The sequence below is a fragment of the Hylobates moloch genome, unplaced genomic scaffold (assembly GCF_009828535.3).
Source record: "Hylobates moloch isolate HMO894 unplaced genomic scaffold, HMol_V3 SCAFFOLD_13, whole genome shotgun sequence".
NCBI classification, from domain to species: domain Eukaryota; kingdom Metazoa; phylum Chordata; class Mammalia; order Primates; family Hylobatidae; genus Hylobates; species Hylobates moloch.
Window position 1 is genome coordinate 84,993,911 of NW_026652288.1, and position 24,039 is coordinate 85,017,949.

The 24,039-nt window shown below is 36.4% G+C and overlaps 1 protein-coding gene across 1 annotated transcript in view; it reads left to right on the forward strand.

The window, feature by feature from the left end:
* Positions 1 to 24,039, forward strand: part of NAALADL2 (N-acetylated alpha-linked acidic dipeptidase like 2) — a 959,155-nt gene that overhangs the window by 461,652 nt on the left and 473,464 nt on the right. The gene's annotated exons all lie outside the window — the stretch shown is intronic.

Sequence of the window (24,039 nt, forward strand, 5' to 3'; positions counted from 1 at the left end):
TAGTAAGAAAAGATGCTAAAGAAGAATGGATTTAATGTGGTTTTCTGGCTGTCTTAAAAGAAGGGACCTCATTGGGTGATGGGCCAATCACTGGAAGTACAGAGATGGCTACTTTGCAGCAAATATCTTTCTTTTTCCTAGATAGCTGTGTTCATGATAGTAGGGATCATGTGAGGGAGAGAAAACAACTGTGATTTTGGCAGATGCTCACCGCATCATTGAATTTCTGTCCAATGTGTCATTGACGGATATTCTGTTCGTTCAACTTGGCTGAGGAAAAAGCTCTTTGAATCTTCTTCCAGGGTGATACTGACCCATTAACCATGACAGTTCAGTCAGTAATTAAACTAACCCAAAAAATTATGTAATTATTTACGTGTTCTGCCAATATTTTTTGTTTTTTTCCCCAAAAAATCACAAAAGAATTTTCTAGTTATCTTACTCAAATCCAGCTGCCTATTCTGTGTTAACTTTACCAATTAATTAGCAACTTCCTACGAGAAGGAAGCAAATTGAATCACATATGAATTATAACATGAATTTTGTTGCAACTACTGATTATTGCTTTTTCTTCTATATACTACAAAAGTATTCCTTTAATAATCCATGTAAATTTTCTCTGGGATCTCACAGATCTGTACTTTGTACAGTCCCATGTCTTATTGTTACAATTTTAAGTTAGAATTAGTAGGCATCTATCTGCAATTTCTAAACATCACCTTAAACACCAGTCAGCTCTCTCATTTGCAAATACACTCACCGTCCTGTATTATAATTGCCAAGCTTCAGGAAGCTGAGTTTGGCAGTTAACTCACTGTAGCAAGTCAATGGGCTGCAATGCTACCAAAAACAGACTCTGTACGAGTGCTCTAACCTAAGTTGGTAAGCTGGTAAGTTGGTTGGCACCATTACTCAACATTTTCTTGCCCCAGGTCATTTCATAAATACAGAATTCAGTCATAGCTAGCAAGAGTTGTAAGGAGTATCAACATGCTTTTTTTCTACTTTTTATTCTAAAATAATCTAAACTTCCTAAAGTAGTTGCAAGTTTAGCATATATAGAATCTCTGAAATGGCTTTATTCTGCCATCGCCTTGACGAATAGCGTCTGGCTTCTTTTTATCCATACTAATGTTCTTATCAAATAGCGGCACCCTTTCTTTCTTCTCCTAAAAATACTTTTTCATTTTTTACATGACAAGGTTGCAATTTCCCAAATTTTTCTGTTCTACTTCTCTTTTAATTAAAAATTCCATTGTAAAATATTTTTCACTTCTTTCATTTTACTGTAAACAGTCAAAAGAAGCCATGTAGCACCTTGAACACTTTGCTGCTTAGACATATTTTTCTGCCAGTTAACTTTGTTTATTGTTTTTAAATTCTACGTTCCATAAAGCCCTAGGGCATGGACACAATTCAGTCAAATTCATTGGCACTTTGTAACAACGATGTCGTTTACTTCAGTTTCCAGTATATTGTTCCTCATTTCTGCCTGAGACCTTATCAGAATGGCCTTTACTGTCCGTATTTCTGTTAACATTCTGATCATGACCATTTAAGTAATCTCTAGGAAGATACAGATTTCCCTACAGCTCTTGTCTTTTTTTAAAGACCTCACCAGAATTGCTGTTAATAATCCTAGATTTGCTCACAACAATTTAGGCTTTTTCTAGCCTGTTCCTTTAAGTTCTTCCAGCCTTTACCCACTATCCACTTCCAAAGCTGCGTCCACATTTCTAGGAATTTGTTATAGCAAGAACCACACTTCTGATTTCAGTTTTCTTAGTCCATTTTGTGTTGCTATAATGGAGTACTTGAAACTGAGTAATTTATAAAGAGCAGAGATTTGTTTCTTACAGTTCAGGAGGCTGGTCAGTCCAAGGTCAAGGGGCTCACATCTGGCAAGGTCTTTAGTCATTTCATCCAGTGGTGGAAGGCAGAATGGTAAGACAGCATCCATGAGAGCAAGAAAGGGCCAAACTCACTTTCATAACATGTCCCTCAAAATAACTCACCTGCTCTCATGATAACAGCATTAATCCATGTGTGAGAATACTTCATGATCCAATCGCCTCTTAAAGGTGGCACCTTTCAACATGGTTACTTTGGGGATCAAGTTTCCAACACATGAGCTGTGGGGTACACATCCAAATCATAGGAAATGATTATTAGAGGGACTAATCTAAAACTACCTTTTTTCAATTCAAGAACTTTGTTTTATTCACCAATTTACGGGTGATAAGCTGTAAAGAAGTAATTTAGAACAACCCAAAATACAAGGAGGTAGTTTTTAACTTTGTTTGGTTTTTAATATAAACAGAGTCAACAGAGTCAAATAATGAACATACCATATGCCTCACCCAGCTTTATCAACTGTCTACATTTCTTTCATTCTTTTTTTTTTTTTTTGTTTTGTTTTCTGAGACAGAGTCTTGCTCTGTCACCCAGCCTGGAGTGCAGTGGCGCGATCTTGGCTCACTGCAAGCTCCACCTCCTGGGTTCATGCCATTCTCCTGCCTCAGCCTCCCGAGTAGCTGGGACTACAGGCGCCCGCCACCACGCCCGGCTAATTTTTTGTATTTTTAGTAGAGATGGGGTTTCACCATGTTAGCCATGCTAGTCTGGATCTCTTTACCTTGCGATCCGCCCACCTTGGCCTCCCAAAGTGCTGGGATTACAGGTGTGAGCCACCGCACCCTGCCTCAACTGTCTGCATTTCTACCATTTTTGTTTTTTATCTGTACGTTCCCCACAACACCAGTATTTTTCAAGGTAAAATTTGCATAAATTAAAATCCAGCACACATACATATAGGAGAAATTCAGTGATGGGTAACTCAGGGTTGTTAGAACTTAGCTCTTATATAATATCTTAAGAAAGAACAATAAACGTGTAGAGAAGTAACAAGACAAAAAAAAAAGAGATTTAGCCTTTCAGGGGTAGCAAACTATGGGAAGATAAATATATGGGGGAAGTTAATGAAAGATAAAAGTTTTGTTTGAGTAAGGTTTGTAATGTAGTTCCTTTTCCTCTGCCCCTCTGGGTTAATAAGAGTCTCCATTAGAAGTCTAACCCTGACTTTTTGTAAATTGCCGGGGAGGCAGAGAGTGTTTTGTGGGGCACGGCGAGCATCTTCTATTTCTCAGTTATCTTCAGCGCAAAGTAATCTTTATGCTAAAGTGGCATATTTGGGGGTGGCATATTCTGACCCCCTATGACTGGTTTCACCAACTTGCTATAAGTATTTCAACTACACTAAACTGTGATCAGAACAAATCTGATTTCCCAGGACCATATATTTCTGGAATTCTAAGAGACTTTAGTGTTTATATAGCAAAAAATCAATTCTCAGTCTTGAAGCACAAGAATCCTGCATTTTAGCCAAAGACTCACGTAAATGGGGCATACAAATTGATATTTACATATCTAGTCATAATACCAGTGATAGGTTGTGGTTGGAGTTGTATTCAGCCTAAAATCATAAATCAGCTACATAGGGTAAGACCCAAAACAAACAGAAAATCAGAAAGATATGAGGTAAGCATAAAAAATACGAAAGTAAAAAATAGGTTATCTTTAAGGAGTAATTCCATTTGGTCTATGTTGAAACATGGAAAAGAAAACCCTTTCCAAATTTCTAAGCAGTAAGATTGTCTGAAATCTGAAGAACTGAAAATAGTGTTAGGAATAACAAATCCTTTTCTTCCATATACTTTCTTTGATAATTTATCTTTTGAATTCTGTGTTGACTACAGTGTTGATTTTAATTTTAGTTAATACCTCCAGGTAACTGGTAATCTATTTACTACCAGTTAATTGTTTGTCTTGACTTAGACTTGAATTTCCTTATGTACCATTTTCAGAAATCCATCCTGATTTAAAGCTTTGTATCTATGTCCCTCTCTCTGTCTGTCTGCTACAACCCTTTTTTTCCTTTTTATTTGTTTTAAATTCTGGAGAGAAAATTCTTTTCAGTGGCTCTATTCTAGGGAAATGTACCAAATGAAACAGTTTATTTAATATTCCCAGTGTTACAATTCAGTGGATCTCTGTGTTGTTTATCTACTGTCTGTTCAACATCACTCCTGCCAAACAAAACTGTTCAAAGAATAAAGAATATCACTGTAATTTGTGACAAGTCATCACCAGGTATTCCTGGTCCAGTTACCTGGACAAATATTGGAAAACTGACTTGAGCTGGCACTAAATCAACTGAGACAGTGTTGAACCATTCCCTGACTAGAATGGCAGAAAATGTAAATATGTGCCTAGTTGTCAAAGCAAAGTGTTAGATATTCACAGCATGAAATGCCTTGTCACTTGGTTGGGGAAAATAAAGTGTCTGAATTCTTACTATTTCACTGTAAGTGTCTGGTGGTTCTTATACGTGCTCTGCAGGCTTCAGATTTACATGTAATATTATTCAACTTGATTCTTAGAACCACTTATGGAGTGGCTCATTGTTAAGCAGCAAAATTTTTCTGAAAGTTTATTCATAACGTCTTGAAAAGATTGTTTAAATTCAAACTGCTCCTTTCAAAAGTCTAAATTTTGCTTTGAAAAATAATTTTGGCGACATAAGTTCTCTTGGCTCCACAGAGGGAAATTTGCAATTGATTGTTTGAATGTCTAGGATTATAGCCTACAGAGAACATTTTTGAGTGGTTATTGTTCATAAAAAACCAGTGTACTATATACTAAATTTATCATTTAGAATGTTTTGTACTTATAATTGTATTGGGAGCACTCTAAATTAAATGTGTACTCGATCAATAGAGACAATCAGTTTGTTTTGTTTAAGAACCAAAGTTTCCAAAAAAATCTATGACGAATTCTGAGGATGATAAAATCCACTGCTAAAAAAAAAAGATTTACTAATGTTTCTATCTTAATGAATATAGAAACTATTGAAATAATAATATGATTAGTTTAAAAATTCTGTAGCACTTCTTATTTTTTACCTTGTATGGTTGCTTCAACAAGACAGCAGTAACTGGCTTCATTTTGCAGATGCCTTTGGTCCCAGCTACTTGGGAGGCTGAGGTGGGAGGATCACTTGAGCCTTGAAGGTTGAACTGTAGTGAGTCATGATCACAGTACTTCACGTAAGCCTTGGTTACAGAGCTAGACTCTGTCTTAAAAAAAAAAATTGAAATCATATCAAGTATCTCCTCAGACCACAATGGAATAAAACTAGAAATCAATAACAAGAGGAATTTTGGAAGCTATAAAAATACATGGAAATTAACAACATGCTCCTAAATGACCATCAGGTTAAGGAGGGAAAATATATTGAAACAAATGAAAATTGAAACACAACATACCAAAACCTATGAGATATAGCAAAAGCAGTGCTAAGAGGGAATTTCATAGCAAAAACACCTATATGAAAAAAAAATACAAAGATTTCAAGTAAGCAGTCTAATGATCCATCTCAATGAACTAGAAAAGCAAGAATAAGCCAAACCCATACTTAGTAGAATGAAATAAACAATAAAATATCAGAGTAGAACTAAGGGAACTAGAGTCTTGAAAAAATACAAAACAGCAATAAACAGAAAGTTGGCTTTTTGAAAAGATAAAATAGATAAACTACTAATTAGATTAACAAATAAAAAGGAGTTAAGGCCCAAATAAACAAAATCAGAAATGAAAAAAGACATTACAACTGAAACCACATAAATACAAAAGATCAGGGGGACTATTATGAACAACTATACACTAACAATCTGGAAACCTGAGAGAAAATGGATAAATTTTGGTCACATACAATCTACAAAGGTTGAATCAGGAAGAAATAGAAAACCTGGACGTACCAATAACAAGTAATAAAATTGAGTCAGTAATAAAAAGTCTTCCAACAACAACAAAAAAACCTAGGGTGGGATGGCTTCACTGCTGAATTCTACTAACCTTTCAAAGAAGAATTAACACCAATTGTCTTCAAACTAGTCCAAAAAATTGAAGAGGAAGAAATTCTTCGTATCTCATTCTATCATGCCAGCATTACCTTGATACCAAAACCAGGCAAGAATGCAACAACAAGAAAAAACTACAGATCAATATCCCTGATGAACACAGACACAAAAAATCATCAACCAAATACTAGCAAACCAAATTCAACAGTACATCAGGAAGATGATACAACATATGCAAATCAATAAACATGATATACATGATAAACATTGATAGAATGAAAGACAAAAACATATGATCACCCCAATGGATACAGAAAGCATTTGGTAAATTCAACACTCCATCATGATAAAAATTCTGAACAAAGTAGGATTAAAAGGAATATACCTCAATATAATAAAGGCTATATATGACAAACCCATACTTAATACCATACTAAATGGGGAAAAGCTAACAGCCTTTCTTGTGAGAACTGGAAAAAGACATGGATGTCCACTTTCACCACTCCTATTCAACATAGTACTGGAAGTCTTAACCAGAGCAGTCAGGCAAAAGAAATAAATAAAAAGACATCCAAATTGGAAAAGAAGAAGTCAAATTGTCCCTCTTCGCAGATGACATGGTCTCATAGCTAATAAAACTCAAAAATCTTAGATCTGATAAATTCAGTAGAGTTGCAGGATACAAAATCAACATACAAAATCAGCAGGCTTCCTATAAATCAACAACAAACAAGCTGTGATAGAAATCAAAAAGGCAATCCCATTTACAATAGCTTCGAAAAAGATCTAGGAATAAATTTAACCAAGAAAATTAAAGACCTCAACAAAGAAAACTACAAAATACTGACGAAATAAACTGAAGAGGACACAAACAAATGGAAAGACATCTTGTGCTCATGGACCAGAGTAATTAATATTCTTAAAATGACCAAACTGCCCAAATCAATCTCCAGATTCAATGCAATCCCTATCAATGTCATTGTTTTTACAGAATTAGAAAAAACATTTATAATATTTGAAGGGGACAATAAAAGAGCCCAAATAGCCAATCCAATCCTGAACAAAAAGAAGAAACCTGGAGACATTACAGTACCTGACTTCAAACTATATTACAAGCATATAGTAAACAAAACAATATGGTATTGGTATAAAAACAGACACACTACAGTTCAACCTTCAAGGCAAAAGCCATCCTCCCACCTCAGCCTCCCGAGTAGCTGGGACCAAAGGGATGTGCCACCATGCCTGGCTAATATTTTTTTATTATTTGTAGAGACAAGGTCTCCCTATGTTGCCCAGTCTAGTCTCAACTTCCTGGGCTCTAACAATCCTCCTGCCTTGGCCTCCCCAAATGCTGAGATTGTAGATGTGAGTCACCACACCTGGCTGTGATTTTGACTTTTCTAAATTTGTTGAGACTTGTGTTGTGCCTTAACATATAGTCTGTCATGGAAAATTTTCTAAATGCTGATGAGAAGAATGTGTTTTCTGTAGCTGTCAGATGAAATGTTCTGTCAATGTCTATTAGGTCAGCTTGTTTCAAAGAGCAATTTAAGTCCAATGTTTGTTCATTTTCTGTCTAGATTATCTGTTTGCTGAGAGTGAGGTGTTGAAGTCCCCAACTATTATTGTACTGGAGTCTGTTTCTCCCTTTAGATCTAATAATGCGTGCTTTATATAGCTGGGCACTCTGGTATTGGGTGCATATATGTTTACAATTGTTACATTTTCTTGCTGAATTGACCCCTTTATCAATATGTAATAATATATCCCTTTACTTTCATTTTATATATGTCTTTACAGGTCAATTCTTGGGCTTTCAGGCTTGCTTGGGTGCTAGTGGTGGCATTGGTGGGCTGGGCATGTAGCCCCCAGGCAGTGGGCATGGTGTGGACAATGGCAGTAGCAGTGGCAGGATAGACCTCTCTTTGTGCTGGTGCTGGTGGTAGCTTCAATGGGCCAGTCCTCTGGCCTGCAGATGTTGTGTACAGGTAGATGTCAGCTGTGGTGTTGGTGGCAGGTTGGGTGAATCTGATCTCAGGTCCCCAAGAGATGTGCTCAGATACCATCAAATGTGGATTGGGCAGCAGCAGCTGTGTTGCAGCCCTATTTCTGGTGAAGGTAGGGCTTCTTTCAGTAATAGTAGCTGTAGGTAGGTGGCTAGGGAGCATGTGCTTCAGCCCCAGGTGGTGGCTGTAAGGAAGATAGCTTATCCTCAAGGTTCTTGGATAAATAAAATGTAGTGTATATGAACAATGGAATACTATTTAGCCAACAAAGAAATGAAATCATGTCATTTGCAGCAACATTGGTGGAACTGGAGGTCAGTATGTTATGTGAAATAAACAAGGCATAGAAATACAAATATGCATGTTCTTACTCATGTAGGAGCTAAAAAATTAGTTTATATCATGGAGATAGAGAGTAGAATGATAGATATCAGAGGCTGTGGGTAGAGGTGTGGTGGGCGCCGGGGGGATGAAGAGAGGTTGGTCAGTTGGTACAAATATGTAGTTAGATAGAAGGAATAAATTCTAACATTCAATATCAGTGTTGGGTGATTATAGTTAACGACAATGTATTTTATATTTCAAAATAGCTAGAAAAGAGGACTTGAAATGTTCCCAATGTATAGAAATAGTAAATACTCAAGGTAATAGTTGCCTTAAATACCCTGACTGGATCATTATACATTCTATGCATGTAACAAAATATCACATGAATCCCCATATATATGTATAAATATCATGTATCATTAAGAAATAACAATAAAAAATTGTCCAATATTGTGACATCTTTGTATGTCTGCATCATCTTTTGAATGCATGCTTACTTTCTGACACAGCACAATGTTACCTAGAGTCAGCCATTTCTCCAAAAATCTCTAGTTCCTTTTCGTAGAAAAAGATATTTAGAATCAATATCTAGGTGCTAGACCTATTGACTGTTGTTGCGTGTTTTAAGTCCTCTCAATGGACAAAGCTAGATTAGGTAGATTAGATAGATAGATAGATAGATAGATAGATAGATAGATAGATAGATAGATAGATAGATAGATAGTAGAGGTAGAAATCTGTACTTATAGATATTGGTAGTTCAGTTCCAACCCAGCATGTATAAGGTTTATTCTCCTTTTTCCCTCTTCCCTATTTGTAACTCCCCTCACCAACAGTGAGAGACATGGCTCTCATTATGATCAATGTACCTATTCATTTGTTTATCTTTCTTCCTCAATCTACCACCTCACTTCACCTACCCCCTATAAGAAATCTATCTTATTTATTTATGGTTTGTCTATTCTGTGTTTCTTTTTGTAGGAAATAAGCATATACACATATTCTTCTTATTTATCCTTTGATTTTACATAAAATGCAGCATACTATAAATATGCATTTGTACTTTGTTGGAGTTTTTTTCCCCACTTGAAAGTTATTCTATAAATCACTACACATCCGTTCTTTTTTTTTTTTTTGAGACGGAGTCTTGCTCTGTCACCCAGGCTGGAGTGCAGTAGCGTGATCTTGGCTCACTGCAAGCTCTGCCTCCTGGGTTCACGCCATTCTCCTGCCTCAGCCTCTCTGAGTAGCTGGGACTACAGGCGCCCGCCACCATGCCCGGCTAAGTTTTTGTATTTTTAGTAGAGATGGGGTTTCACCGTGGTCTCCATCTCCTGACCTCGTGATCCGCCCGCCTCGGCCTCCCAAAGTGCTGGGATTACAAGCGTGAGCCACCGCGCCCGGCCTCACATCAGTTCTTAGAGACTGACAATGGTCAGATTGTCCAGAAGCAGGTACTGAGAGCAAGTTTGGTTTGCAAGGGTTTTATTAATGATCAATACCTGTGGAAAACAGGGAGCACAGCAGGATTGGATAAAGGGACAAATGGAACTCCCTTTGTGTTCCACTTTGTGTTATTGGAACAGTCAAACCACACCTGAAGATACGACCTATCAGACTTGTTCACTGGTGGTCCCAATGGCCCAGTCTCTATGGCCCTTCTGCAATCAGTCATTGCAAGTGTGCCTCCCCCAGAATGTTGTGCCATTGTGTGAAGACTGGATGACTGAGGCAAGCCCTGAAAATCTTAACAGCGGGAGGCTATCTGCTGACAGAACTCACAGCAGCTGAGACAACAGGCTGTCTCTTGACAGGATGGGGCATCACAGTGGAACATCTGGACAAAATCTCACCACGTCTACCGCGTCTACTGAGTTAGAAGGGCTAGAGCTGTGCTGTCCAATATGATAGCCACTAGCCATATATGGCTATTTAACTTAATTAATTAAAATGAAATAAAATTTAAAAGGCAGCCATACCAGTATATTTGAAGTGTTTAATAGCCAATATGGCTTTACAGAGAATTTCTATCATCAAGCAAAATTCTGTTGGAATGAGTGCTGCAGAATAAATAAATATCTAAAACAGTGTGATGTTTGACAAATTTCAGTGGTTATAGATCATCCATGAGATAATATCTGCACCTAATCTTGATAATTGAGGACTGTTTGCATTTTTTACCACTTGAAAATTGTATTTACAAAGCAGACTCTAAGAACCACATATTAGGTATGCTTCATGAATTCTTTTATAGTTTAGTGTTGAACCAAAACATAGATGAGTGCTCCTAAAGTAAACATTTTCTATTTTTAGAATTCTCTGAAGAGTTTTTGAATTTTAAGTATGTAAAAATAAATCTTGTAATGCCACTTTAAAGTGTTATCGCATTTACTTCAAACTGCTAGCATTGTAAATTTCGGTACCATACAATTTCATTTGAGAGATGTGTCTTGTATGAAAAATTGTGTTGCACTTTTATTTGCCTTGTGTTGCACTTTTATTTGCCTATCAGCAGCCACTCAGTTCCTAAATTTTTTAGTGAGAATTAAAAAAAGTGAATCTCTGGAATATTATGTTTTTTGAGAGCAAATCATCTGAGTGTTAGAGTTGAGGAGTATAAATGTGGACTATTTTTAAATAAGTTAAAAGTGAGATGGTCACTCTTTTAAATGCGAAAATAGCTCTGTCTGCTGGAAATGTGTCAGGTAATTAACTTTTTTTCCCTGACACTTGAGTAATGAGCAGTGACACCACCTGTATATTTACAAAGATTGTGACTTATATACGTGCATACCCCTCCATATGATTATTGAATACCCTCACTGCTTCCTTTTGGGTACAGGCATTCCTGAAAGCCTTAATCTTCTTTTTTTCCCCCTTCCATTCTCTTTAATTCCTCAGGCCATTATTTGCTAACATTTACGAAAGTATCTGCAGTAAATTTGTTAAGGAAATGGAGAATCCAACTAAGCTACACTACAGATTTCTTTACAATAAAACTATTAGACTTATTATTATTGTAATGTGTTTTCAAGTCTCTAAAAGCGCTGTAGTCTGTAAAATCTCCCAAATGTATCTAATCACGGAGTCATTTTTGAGGAATATCTGGAATTACTACTATACAGTCAAACCTACTGTGGGATTGCTGGCATGAAACATCTGCCCTTGCTGCTACGAATCCTTCTCCAGTTTTATGCCCCAACATAGAAATGTATGGTTTGTACCTCAGCTTTTGCAGATTTTGTAGCTTAAGATGTGTAAAAAGTAATACAGAAAGTAGGAAAGGGCAGGGCTGATTAGGCCACATGGTGATGGCAAAGTTTACACCTGCAGGTGCACCTGCTTATGAGTCAGCAGGAAACAAAACAGCCAGCAACAAAAAATAATCTGGTTGATTGTTTAACAATTAAAGTTGTAATTAGATTTATAATTGAATTTTTGGTATAGTCTAGAGTCTGGAAAATCAGTGTATCCCAACTAATCTTTTCCTCAGCATGATCTGTTCCAGTTCATTGCTAACCATGTTCAAAAGTCTGTGTTTTTTAAACACAAATTTGAACAAAACTCTTGAACAGCCTTCTCTAACCAGTCCCTTGGGTGATTTTTCCATTTCAATGACAGAATAGAAAATGCAATTTTATCTTGAAAAAAATGATAAAGTGACAGTTTTTATGATGATACAGATATGCACATTTTCAAGCAATAGGCTGAAAAGATAATGTGCTTTAGGCAATTATTTCTAGAATACATCTCATTGAAATTTTTCACCTGCTCCGCAAACACACTTAAGTTGTTACCGTGGTATCTCTTTGAAAGTCTCTGTCATTTCAATATTCCAAGAAAACTTTAGTATCCATAGTAAATGTTAACCAAGTAAGCACAGCTTAGTTCAATATTCAGTAACCTTATTCAGAGTAATATCTTGTGTTCCTAGGATAGCTTTTGATACAGTAGGGAAAACTAGACAAAACCAAGAAACTTGCATTATAGTAACTGTATAATACATAGACCAACCAAGACTCTTAAGAGTGAAAGGGGTTGCTATGAGTAATTATATAAGACAATAGGCATTTACTAGGTGGTATGGTGGCCCTATTTAGAGTCCAACTAAGATTTCTCGATATATTTGACTGTGGAATCCATGTGATATTCAGTCAAGAGGTGTTCTTGGCTGAGTTATCTTTCCAAAATTAATACGTTGAGCAAATTCTAGCCCCTCAGAATATGATTGTATTTGGAGATAGTCTTTTAAAAGCAAATTAAGTTGAAATGAGGGCATTGGGGCATTTCCCAATCAACCATGACTGGTGTTCTAATAAAAAGAGATTAGGACACAGACAGACTTGGGGGGGCCATGTGAAGACACAAACAAACTATGGTCATCTACAAGGCCAGGAGAGAGCCCCGGAAAGGAACCACCCTTGCCAATACCTTCATCTTGAACTTATAGCCTGCAGAACTTTGAAGACATAAATGTCTATTGTTTAAGCCTCTCACAAAGTATTGTTCTGTTATGGCAACCCTAGCAAACTAATACAAAAACAAAACAAAACAACAACAAAAAAACAGCTTCTTTGACTTTATCATATCAAGTACAGAAGAAAGATTTACAATTTTTCAATATGCTCCTGTTTTCACCATCTTCTAGAAGAAAAACAAAGAAATGCTGAGTGTAGCAACTATTAGATGTTTCGCTAGTCTCTGTTCCTGATTAGGTGTAAGTAAACTGTTTTGGTTAATGCTTTAATATTCATTTGGACAAGTTAGTATAACGAGTAAGAGCCTAGCAAACTACTATGAGAGTGGTGTATGGAAACCCTGCCAAATAATTCAGTTCTGTTCTTCTCCTTCACAGAACAAACTGAACTTTCACACCTTTTACACTAGTAAAGCAATTAATGAGTTTTTAGATACACAAAGCTATGTCAGGAGTGTGGTTCTGGTGTGGAAGACTAAACTGTCATGCCTTAGGAAGTCATGGGAATCTGAGAGTGAAGGTACAGGAGGAAGAGATTTATTTTAAAAAGAGAGAGCTAGGAGTGAAATCACTGGTGTTTAGTTGACCCTAAGGGAGGATATGACCTGAATGAAAATCCCTGCGATGGGAAGAATCTGCTCCATTTTAAGCATTGTGATGGTTCATATTCGATTTTAAATTGTTACCTCTTTTGTGAGTGATCCCAAACCTTTTTTAAAAGCCTACTGAAGACAATGAGTCTATATTAAGATGCTGCCGGGTGGTATAAAAAAGGCCAAGATTTGCATGAGAATAAGGAGATAGGAGTTGGGGACAACTTTGCCATTGTTTCTGCAGTAGGTCCCAGTCCCTGTGAGGAAATTATTAAACATTTATCAGGACCCCAGTTTTATAGCAACAGAGGCACTAGGAAGGTTGTCAATTTAGGAGCAGCAGAGAATTATGAAAATACAAAACGAAAAAAAAGAAAAAATAAATGCTACAAAAACAAACAAACAAACAAACAAACAAACAAAACACCAGGAACTGAGTTCCAGAACTGATGTGAAGAGTTTAGAAACTCTGACAAACCCATCCACTCAAGTGTGAGCAGTAGTGCAAGACTTCCTTGAGTTTCCCTGAAATAAAGTTAGGATTGGTGCTATCCTTTGGCTGAGGCTGAGCCTCTTGGGGACCTCTCAAGTCAAGTGAGGTGAAGAAGGAGGCGAGTTCAAGAAAGTGAGTGACTCATCACTGGAGCTGCAGGACAAGCAATGCCGCACAGAAAGGAGGGAAGGCAGCAAAGTAACAGCATTGGTGTTGTACAGAGTTGAAGAGCGGTAATTAGAAACAGGGCAGGAGGAGTTTGAAAGCGTCACTGAAACAAAGCCTCCAGTGCAGCCTCCGGCAATACAGCACAACCCTGAAGGAGTGGGGAGCAACTGCAGCAGGCATACTGTGCTGGCACTCAGTTCAAAGCCATTCTTTAGCAGACTTGAGGAGGATAAAGTTAAATCTTGGATTTAATATTGCAAATAGTGAGAGTCACATCAAACATGGACTAGAATCACTAATCAAAAGATAGAGAGCCTGTGTGAAATGAGTGGGTTGGACAGGAGGATCCTGCTTTAGGTATCTTCTGGCTTGGAATTGTTAGGCTCCATTGGCTGAGTGCCATGTGAAAAGTTCCAAAGGTCCTACGTTGTTTTTCCTCTCGTTTTAACTCCACTGCTGTGTGCCAATAATGATTCACAGTTTTAGATTTCTATCACTGGAAGAGATCTTAGAGGTTATAAATACAGCCTGTTCTGTATAAAAATAAAGAAACACAAGTCTCATCTCTTTAATTCCACAATGAACTACCTGAGTTCATGAATGATGTCTTATATTTGTCTTTAATTCTTTGTGCATCTAGCTTGATAATGAGGACATACTAGTCCTGAACAAAATAATGAATATGAGAATGGGCACAAAATATAAGCAGTGCTCATTACATAAGGTGCTGACAGTTTTGAGAAATGTGCCCTCTTCCCAGAAAACTACATATAATAACATGCTTTTAAAATTGCCTATAATTTCAGGGGACTCGTGGATACCCTAGACAAAATATCTTTTGATAAACCCCTTTCAGACCTTATCCATTACGTATCTGGATAGATACTGTGTTCAGAGATAAAAGAAGTAAAATGTAATTCTGGGGATGAATTTCTCTTGTGTAAAAAGGCTCAAAACTAATAAGGAAATGTGTTAAAATCTGCACACTGAGATGATATTTCAGGAAAGAGTCGTAACATTTTCTAAAAGAAATATAACCTCAACACATCATTATTTAAAAGTCTATAATTTAGTTACATTGACAATTATTTTTAGGATTTTGAGAGTTTCATGGGTCTGGCATATGATATTCACAATTACTACTAAGTCTCTAATCATTTTATTTTCTCTTCTCTGAGCCAAGAACCAAACAGGATAGGAACCATTTTGGTAAATTTAGCTCAAAAATTTATATTTTTGCTTAGCAGGTCGTATAAGGCATAGAAGAAATGTTACAAATTTTCTCTTGTTAAATATAACAAATACTACAAATTTATAAATGTTCGATAACTATGATATAATTAGGACGGCTATAAAATCACATCTGAATATAATGGGATAGATATTGATGAAATATGGCTGTCTTTTCCTAGATCATACATTTCAGTGCCTAGGATGGCTAGATGATTCATACCACGATGGAAAACAAGGACAGAGATAAGTGAGATGTACGATATCTCTAAACTTGCACTCTATTTACTGCTCACAGATGGGATAGGAGCCCTCAATTGCTGGGATAATGCCCACTGGTACCTCCTGACACTTCTATACTAGAGGAATGTCTATGAGACCTAGATCAGTTGGACAACTCCTTGTCCCCTTCTCAGTTCTACAAAGAGAAGGTGGTTCTCAGCAGGGAGTGTTGGGAGTAGATGTGTGGCAGCGTGGCTTCTTCAACTGGCCCTAGAGTTATGAAAGCAAGCCCCTGCCACACTGTTAAGATGCTCATCATCAATTATTTGGTAAGGATACAGACGCAATTAACATGATCATGGCTTCTTTCTTTCCTCATGATGTGTATGTGCTCCCTAAGAGTGACTTCCTTTATTTGATCAATAAGCATTTCTCAAATGACTGTAAGAGAAGCACAAGGAGACAAAACAAAGAGTCCCTCTACTGGAGAAGCCAAAGATCCAGAAGGACAGAGATACATAGTGTAACAGTGAGTTCAGAATAGAAGAGTAAGTAAGATGTTACAGGAATGAGATTCAGCTAAGGTGGACATCTTCCTCAGCCTAGAAAATCAATTTCGGAGAAAGTGTGGCTTCAACTAAGGTTTTTTTTTTTTTTGAATGAGATATGATTCACATACCATAAAATTCACCATTTTAAATACTGTTTTTGTAGCGTGTTCACGGAGTTCTGCAAAAATCATCACTAATTCAACCTATTTTCATCACTCCCAAAAGAAACTCTGTACCCATTAGCAGTTGTTCCCCATTCTCTCCTCCCTCCAGCCCCTGGCAACTACTAATCATCTCTTTCTATAAATTCCCATACTCTGGATGTTTTCTATAAATGGAATCATACAATGTGTGGCTTTTCATCACTAACATATTTTATGTAGCTTAATACTTTTAAGATTAATTCATGTTGCAGCATGTATCAGTACTTTATTTCTTTGCATGGCTGAATACTATCCCAATGTATTGATATATCACATATTGTTTATCCATTTGTCATGATGGACATTTGGTCTTTTTTCCCTTTTTGGCTGTTACAAATAATTCTGTTACAAATATTCACATATAAGTTTTTGTGTGAACATATTATGCTTCTGATTCTCTTGGGCATGTACCTAAGAGTAGAATTGCTAGGTCATGTGGTAACTTTGTATTTAGTTGTTTGAAGAACTGACAAACTGTTTTCTATAGAGGATACACTTTTTAAAATTCCCACCAGCAATATATGAGATGTCCAAGTTTTCTATATCCTTTCTGTCACTTGTTATTTTTCTTTGTGGTTTGTTGTTTTTTAAAATTATAATCATCCCAGTATGACTCATTGTGACTTTTATTTTGTTGCCTATGCCAACATCATAGACATTTACACCTATGTTTCCTTCTAAGAGTTTTGTAGTTTTAGCTCTCACATTTATGTCATTTTGAATTAATTTTTGTATATGGCATGATGTAGGAGTCCAACTTTATTCTTTTGCATATGGATAGCAAGTTGTCTGAGTACTGTTTGTTGAAAATATTATTCTTTTCCCATTGACTCTCTTGACATTTTGTTAAAAATTATGCCAATTAAGCATAGATATATGGGTTAATTTATGTATTATTTCTATTCATATTGATCTATATGTCTGTCTTTATTCCAATAATACACTGTCTAGATTACTACAATTTTGTAGTAAGTTTTAAAATTGCTAAGTATGAGTTCTACCACTTTGTTCTTGTTTTGATAATTCTTGGTGTCTTACATTTGCATATGAAGCATCTACTGTTTTAAAAGTCTTTGATGAAATGCTTTTAAAATGTGTCAGAAAAAATATATATATAAAGTCTATACATGTGATAGGTTTCAGATAAGAAGCTACACAATCACAAGCACTGAGATAAAAGGAGCAGGTACTTTGTGAGATAAAAGGAGGTACTGAGATAAAAGGAGCAGGAACTTTATCTCACAAGCACTGAGAGAAAAGGAGCAGGTACTTGTGGGTGAGAAGTAGGATAGGGAGTTATGTGAGATAAGGGTAAAATAATAAGCTGAGTCAGACCACAAAGCATTTGATCCTTAGGCAGCATTTTAACCAATAGGTAGTGAGCATTATTAAAGTTGATGACAATCCTTTGTTCTTTCAGTGTTAGGCTGATTACTCCCTCCTGGTATTTACCAAATATTGCCTGTGTGTGTCTGTGTGTGTGTGTGTGTGTGTGTGTCTGTGTGTGTGTGTCACTACCTCAAATAATACAGAGCTACATTCGTACAAAGTGAGTCAAGTCTCCAGAGGTGCTCTGGATATTTTATAGTTAATTTTCTAATGTAGATGTTCAAACAAACTGTAATAGTGACTCTGACTTTCTTAAATTCTGGCAATGACTAAAAAATAGCAATAAATCAAAAGAAAAATGTTTTCCATTATTTTTATTACTACCTTCAAACTTCCTTTTATGTTTCTTTGTTTCTGTTTTGCTGCCTAATCAAAACTTCACAACTGGTATTGTCCTCAGATACAGCTTTTCATCATGCCCAGTGTTTGATCACCCAGGGTGAGGGAAGCTGTGACTTATACTTTAATCCTTTTGGAAAAGTCTAATACAATATGGTACCAATCAGTTACATGTGTCACTTTAGTGCAGTACAGTTTAGCATAATATTTCTTTTAGATACCCCAGATTGAACAATAGTTTTATAAGTTTGAGAACACATTTTCTGTAGTATGCATAAAAAATCCTGAGTAGTAGAATTGTGTTAATAATTTGTGTTAATAAGAAATAGCAGCCACTATTCTTTCTCTCACTAGTCTCATGCCAAATTACTTTCAAAGCAGTATATGCTTTGGGAAGTATATAATTTTTCTATTGTTCACATTAAAAAAATGAAATTAGATGAACTATAATACCTTTCCCCTGTACCTACAATACATTGCCTTGTAATTTTTCTCAACAAACTATATATAGTTATTAAAACTCTTTGCTAAAGCAGTAAATGTTTTGGCATATATAGAGTTTCTCCATTGCACACATGAAAAAAAAATGAAGCTGGATGATTTAGAACACTTTTCCTCTCCACCTGTAATGCATTTCCTTGTTATTTTTCTTAACAAATTATATGTAGTAATTAAAGTGCTTTGCTATATAAATTACAATACCTTAAAGCACTTTCTGAATTGTGTTGATGTTCACCTTGACAACCAAGAAACCAAGAAAAGATTAAATTATGGAAATTAAGCAAGGACACTTAGACATATCCTTCTACAATCTGCATTTCTTTGGTGATTTCTAGTTCACTGTGCCACCTGGTCTTTCATGCATCATGCATAAGTCTTCTACGGGTCTGCCTGGAGTTCCTGTGTCTTGATCATGTTTTTTTTTTTTTTTTTCTTTCTCATTGATCAAACTAGAAAAGTGGGGGCGGGAAAAGATTGAAAAAGAAGAATTGACAATGAAAACATGCCATGTATGCAGGGCAATGTTAAAAAATAAAATTTCTGCTAAAACGTATTGAAAGTGAAAGAGGGCAGTAGAAAGGCAAGAAACAGAATTACAAGTTGAATAAGCAAATCAGTGAATGGAAACTGTGTTAGAGTGACCTATGTTTTCACCTGTAAAGAGGAAAGAGAAAGCGACTGAACCAGTCTTGTTTAAAAAAAAAATTCTTCCTTCTATGCAGCAAGATGCTGTAGCTTATTTCATTCTGAAATAAATCCATTTCTGTCTCCTAAACCCAGTTCTGAAAAAATACTGGCTTAATACTGACAAGCAATCTGTTATTTTCTCTGCCAGAATCACCCATGATCATGGACTGCTTTTATAAAATCCAGAAGAATTCTACTAGTGGTGAAGTGAGAGGTCAAAGTGTTTATGTGTTTGCGTCCAGGTAGAGCCCATTGTATTTGGCAGTTTCTTTACCAGGTGCATAAAAATCAGCATTTCTTTCAACAGTACTTCTTTGGTTTCAACTTTGGAAGTTGACTTACATCCACCTTTGCAGCATGCCTGGAATTCAGTAGTGCAAAAGACAGGAAGTCATGCTCTGGTTTTCTACTTTTACACAATACGGTAGAAGTAGACTACCGCTACCACTACTTCTCCTTCTGATTTCTACATTTACACAGTGGGATGTCTGCTGATCAGGTATGCCTACTGTGCCCAGGGTAACTCCATAGATGGGAATGCAAGAAACCTGCCTTCTGCCAACCTCTTTCCCTTCGCCTTTTATGAGTTAATTGGAATTTTGGAAATAATTTGACATAACTTTAAAATTTTCATGTTTACGTGTTTTTATCTTGGTATATATTATTTACCTGCTAACTATGGACTACTGACCCATAAGATTATTTTGAAAATAAATAAAAGCACTGTTCCCTGCCTTATCCAGAAATATTGGAGAAGTAGTTATAGATGGTACATTATTAATGCTGATAGCAAACTAGATTTGTAAAACATTTCAAGATTACAACTTTCATATTAATTTTTTATTATTTGATAGTCAAACAATTCTGAAAAGCAATAATATATTAACTACATTATAAATCAAATACTTTTATAAATGTTGTACAAGTATTTACTCTTACAACTTCATAACAATAAATGATGTAGATATTTTTATTATTATTGCTGTTATTAATCCCCACTTTACAGATGAGGAAACTAGAACAAAAACATGTTAAGTAGGTATGTTAACATATTAGTACCCCAAATCGTACAGATAATAAGTAGAAAAATTTAGATTGAATTCAAGTATTTTGAGTCCAATGCCTATGCCGTTATTCATCTTATTGTGCAGTCAAAGTAGGCTAGTCAGTCATGTATTATTGTCACCATTTTGAAAAAAAATAAAAATTAAATAAATATAAGTCAGCTAGTCGGTTATATATTATTGTCACCATTTTGAAAATAAATAAAAATTAAATAAATATCAGATAAGTTTAGTAACCTTCCTAAAGCACTAATACGCCATACATTTTATAACATGATTCCACGGAATCATGATTAATACTATAGCAACCATTAGGAAGCACTCAGTGAATGTTTGTTAAATTAAATAATATTAAAGAGAAGTAAGAAAGGGATAATATTTAAGTACCATCTAATGTATCTTCTTTTTGACGTCAGTTTTTTTCCTAATATCATCCATACAATATTGGACCCAGGGAATGAAGGTGTCAAATACCACTTCTTAGAGAATAAGCGTGTGATGCAGTGGAAATTTCTTTCAGAGGAAAGGAGCTTTCTGTTGTAGGGCAAAGAGAGAGTAAAAGTGAGAGCAGTTTCTAACATGGCACTGTTGGTGTTCCAGATTCTAGAAAGAGATCACCTGGCAGGCACCACTCCAGCTTGATCCCACACAGTGATCACAGTGGAGGAGAAATGGCAGCATGGGCTATTTGGGCAAAGAGAAGTACCAGAGTGACATGGAGAAGTCCCCCATGGCATTTATGTAGCATGGAATGGAGCCCGCAATTCCATAGTGATTGTCAATAGGTTGTTTAATAACCAGATGACACAAGGGAAATTGCTGTAGTGGCTTGCAAAATGATAGAAGACAGCAACATGATCTTCACGTGGATATCAGACCCACTTTCCTGCAGGGGCAATATAAAGCTTCTCATTGAACCAAATACCGTCTTCGAAAATTTACCCTATCCAAAATAGTATTTAAAAGAAACAGACTGTGATTTATTTAATTGGCAAATTTGTTCTTCCAATTGTTCAGGGACAAAGGAAATTCTTGAGAAAGCATATATCAGCTGCAATAAGATTAAAAATTCAAGCTGCCTTTTTGTGCATATTTGACGGTAACATTTACATATTTTTCTTACCTCAATGTAATTGTATTATATTTTTCTGAATATATAAATGAAATATATTCATTATAAAAATTCAAACAGTATACAAAAATATGAATAAAAAAAGCCTTCTGAAATTCTGCCACACAGAGATAAACTTCATTGATTTTTTTAGCCACTGTTTTCTGTATTTTTATACACACAAACACACACACATATGTATGTAAATTATAAGCACGAATGCATGTACAAATGTGTATGTGTGTAATGTATGATTTTACCTAAATGGAATATATACATTCCATATCCTGTGCTTCTGCCCATCTTCCTCAATGAGCGCACCAAAAAACTTCATCCTTACCCCACCATAGACAGTGAAATTTTCTTTCTTTTATTTCTATCTAAATGTGTTTTTACCTAACAAAAGATGCGTAGCGAAAATTAGGGTTTGACTTTTGTTAATTAACCTTTCTAGTGGGGTCAACATTATGTTTATTATATACGCAGGCAGTTAAAAAAATTGTCAAATTGGTTCAATGACCCCAAGATAGAATGACAAAAAGAAAACTGACACTTTTCAGTTTCTGTGTGCTATGCTTAAAATCACACAATGTGAAACGACTTCAACCCTCTCATTTCACAGATGAAGAAACTGAGGTCGAGAGGGTTAAACGACTTGCTGGAGCTTAAATGGCTTAGAAGCAGAAGCTGTGTTCCTTGTATGGATTTTGCTTCTTTGGTTCTATTCAAGAAACTAGATGCATGTTGTGAGTTGAGCAACTACTTTACAAAACAAAATAAAAATAATAACCACAATAACAGTAATCATTTATTGAGCATCTAAGAAATGTCAGAAACTGTGTTGGACCTTTATACAAATTTAGTCTGGCAAGACAAGTATTACTGTTAACATTTTATGGATGAGGAAAATAAGGTGCACAGAGGCAAGTCATTTGCTCACGTTAAGCAGCTGATGACTCTCAAGCCTGTGTGGCTGCTATTACATTGGGCTGCCTTCCAACACTAGCAGCACCCGGAACCGGCACGCTGGTGACTCAGAGCTTGTTAAGCTACACTCAGCATTAATTTTCAGTTTTCAACTGATACTGCTGACATCTCTCCCTTTTGTCAAGTGGTGAATTCAGCCAAATAGGCCTTGAATTGTCTAATCTCTTTCCAATTGGCTAGCCCAGGATCCAGTAGCTGGTAAAGCAATTTTATGCTTTGTATTTTATAAACAGAATTGATGTGATGTAAATTGACTATTGACTATGCACTTACATAGGGTATTTAAAACTAAATATACTGGGTCTACCCCATAAGCCTTCATATTAGACTCAGAGCACAGAGGGATAAAATAGTGATTGAATCAGCTACTTTTAGATTTGAAAGGAATATACTACACAATCACACAGCTAAGCTAAGGTGGGAAAGGAAAGAAAGAAAGCAGGTACTGTCATCTAGATAAATAACTCCGTCGCCACCCCCCAAAATAACAATAAATGATGACAATGATGATGATATGATCCGTGTGATTTCTTGGTCATGGCTTTATGTCAAGATTTCCTTTAGAAAGTGAAGTAAGTTTAGGTAACAGAGAACAAACATAGCAAGAATTGATGACTTACACAGACAATGCCGATTTCTTTTTTTATTATTATTATTATACTTTAAGTTCTGGGGTACATGTGCAGACCGCGCAGATTTGTTACACGGGTATACACGTGCCGTGGTGGTTTGCTGCACCCATCAATACGTTATCTACATTAGATAATTCTCCTAATGCTATCCCTCCCCTAGCTGCACAAACTCCAACAGGCCCCGGTGCGTGATGTTCCCCTCCCTGTGACCATGTGTTCTCATTGTTCAACTCCCACTTACAAGTGAGAACATGCAGTGTTTGGTTTAGGTTTCCTGTGTTAGTTTGGAGAATGATGGTTTCAAAAAAAAAGGTTAGGTTTGGTTTGGTTTGTTTTGTTTTGTTTGAGACGGAATTTTGCTCTTGTTGCCCAGGCTGGAGTGCAACGATGTGATCTTGGCTCTCTGCAACCTCTGCCTCCCAGGTTCAAGAGATTCTCCTGCCTCAGCCTCCTGAGTAGCTGGGATTACAGTCATGTGCCACCACGCCCAGCTAATTTTGTAGTTTTAGTAGAGGTGGGGTTTCTCCATGTTGGTCAGGCTGGTCCCGAACTCCCAACCTCAGGTGATCTGCCCGCCTCGGCCTCCCAAAGTGCAAAAGGTTAGTTCTATACATAAAATACATTTTCTTACTTCGTAATGTTCCTAATTTAAAGAATACTTGTAGAGGATTACTATAGACTTGTGTATTAGTTTTCTAGGGTTGCTGTAATAAATTATCACAAACCAAATAGTATTCAATACTGGAAAAGTATTCTGTCACAGTTCTGGAGGCTACATGTCCAAAATCAAGGTGTTGGCAGGGCCATGTTCCGCATGAAGGCTCTAGGGTAGGATCCTCCCTTGCATCTTCCCAGACTCCTGCAGTTGTCAACAGTCCGTGGTGTTCCTTGACTTGCTGCATCACTCTAATTTCTGCCTCCATCTCCCCATGGCTGTGTTCCTTCTGTGTGTGACTGTCTCTATGATTTTTCTTTAAGGATACCAGTGATTGGATTTAGGGCCACCCTAATCTCTGTAACTTACATCTTAATTACATCTGCAAAGACCCTTTTCCTTAAGAGGGCTGCATTCACAGGTACTGGAGGTAGGACTTCAACACATCATTTTGGGGAACACAATTCAATCTGTTATACCGTT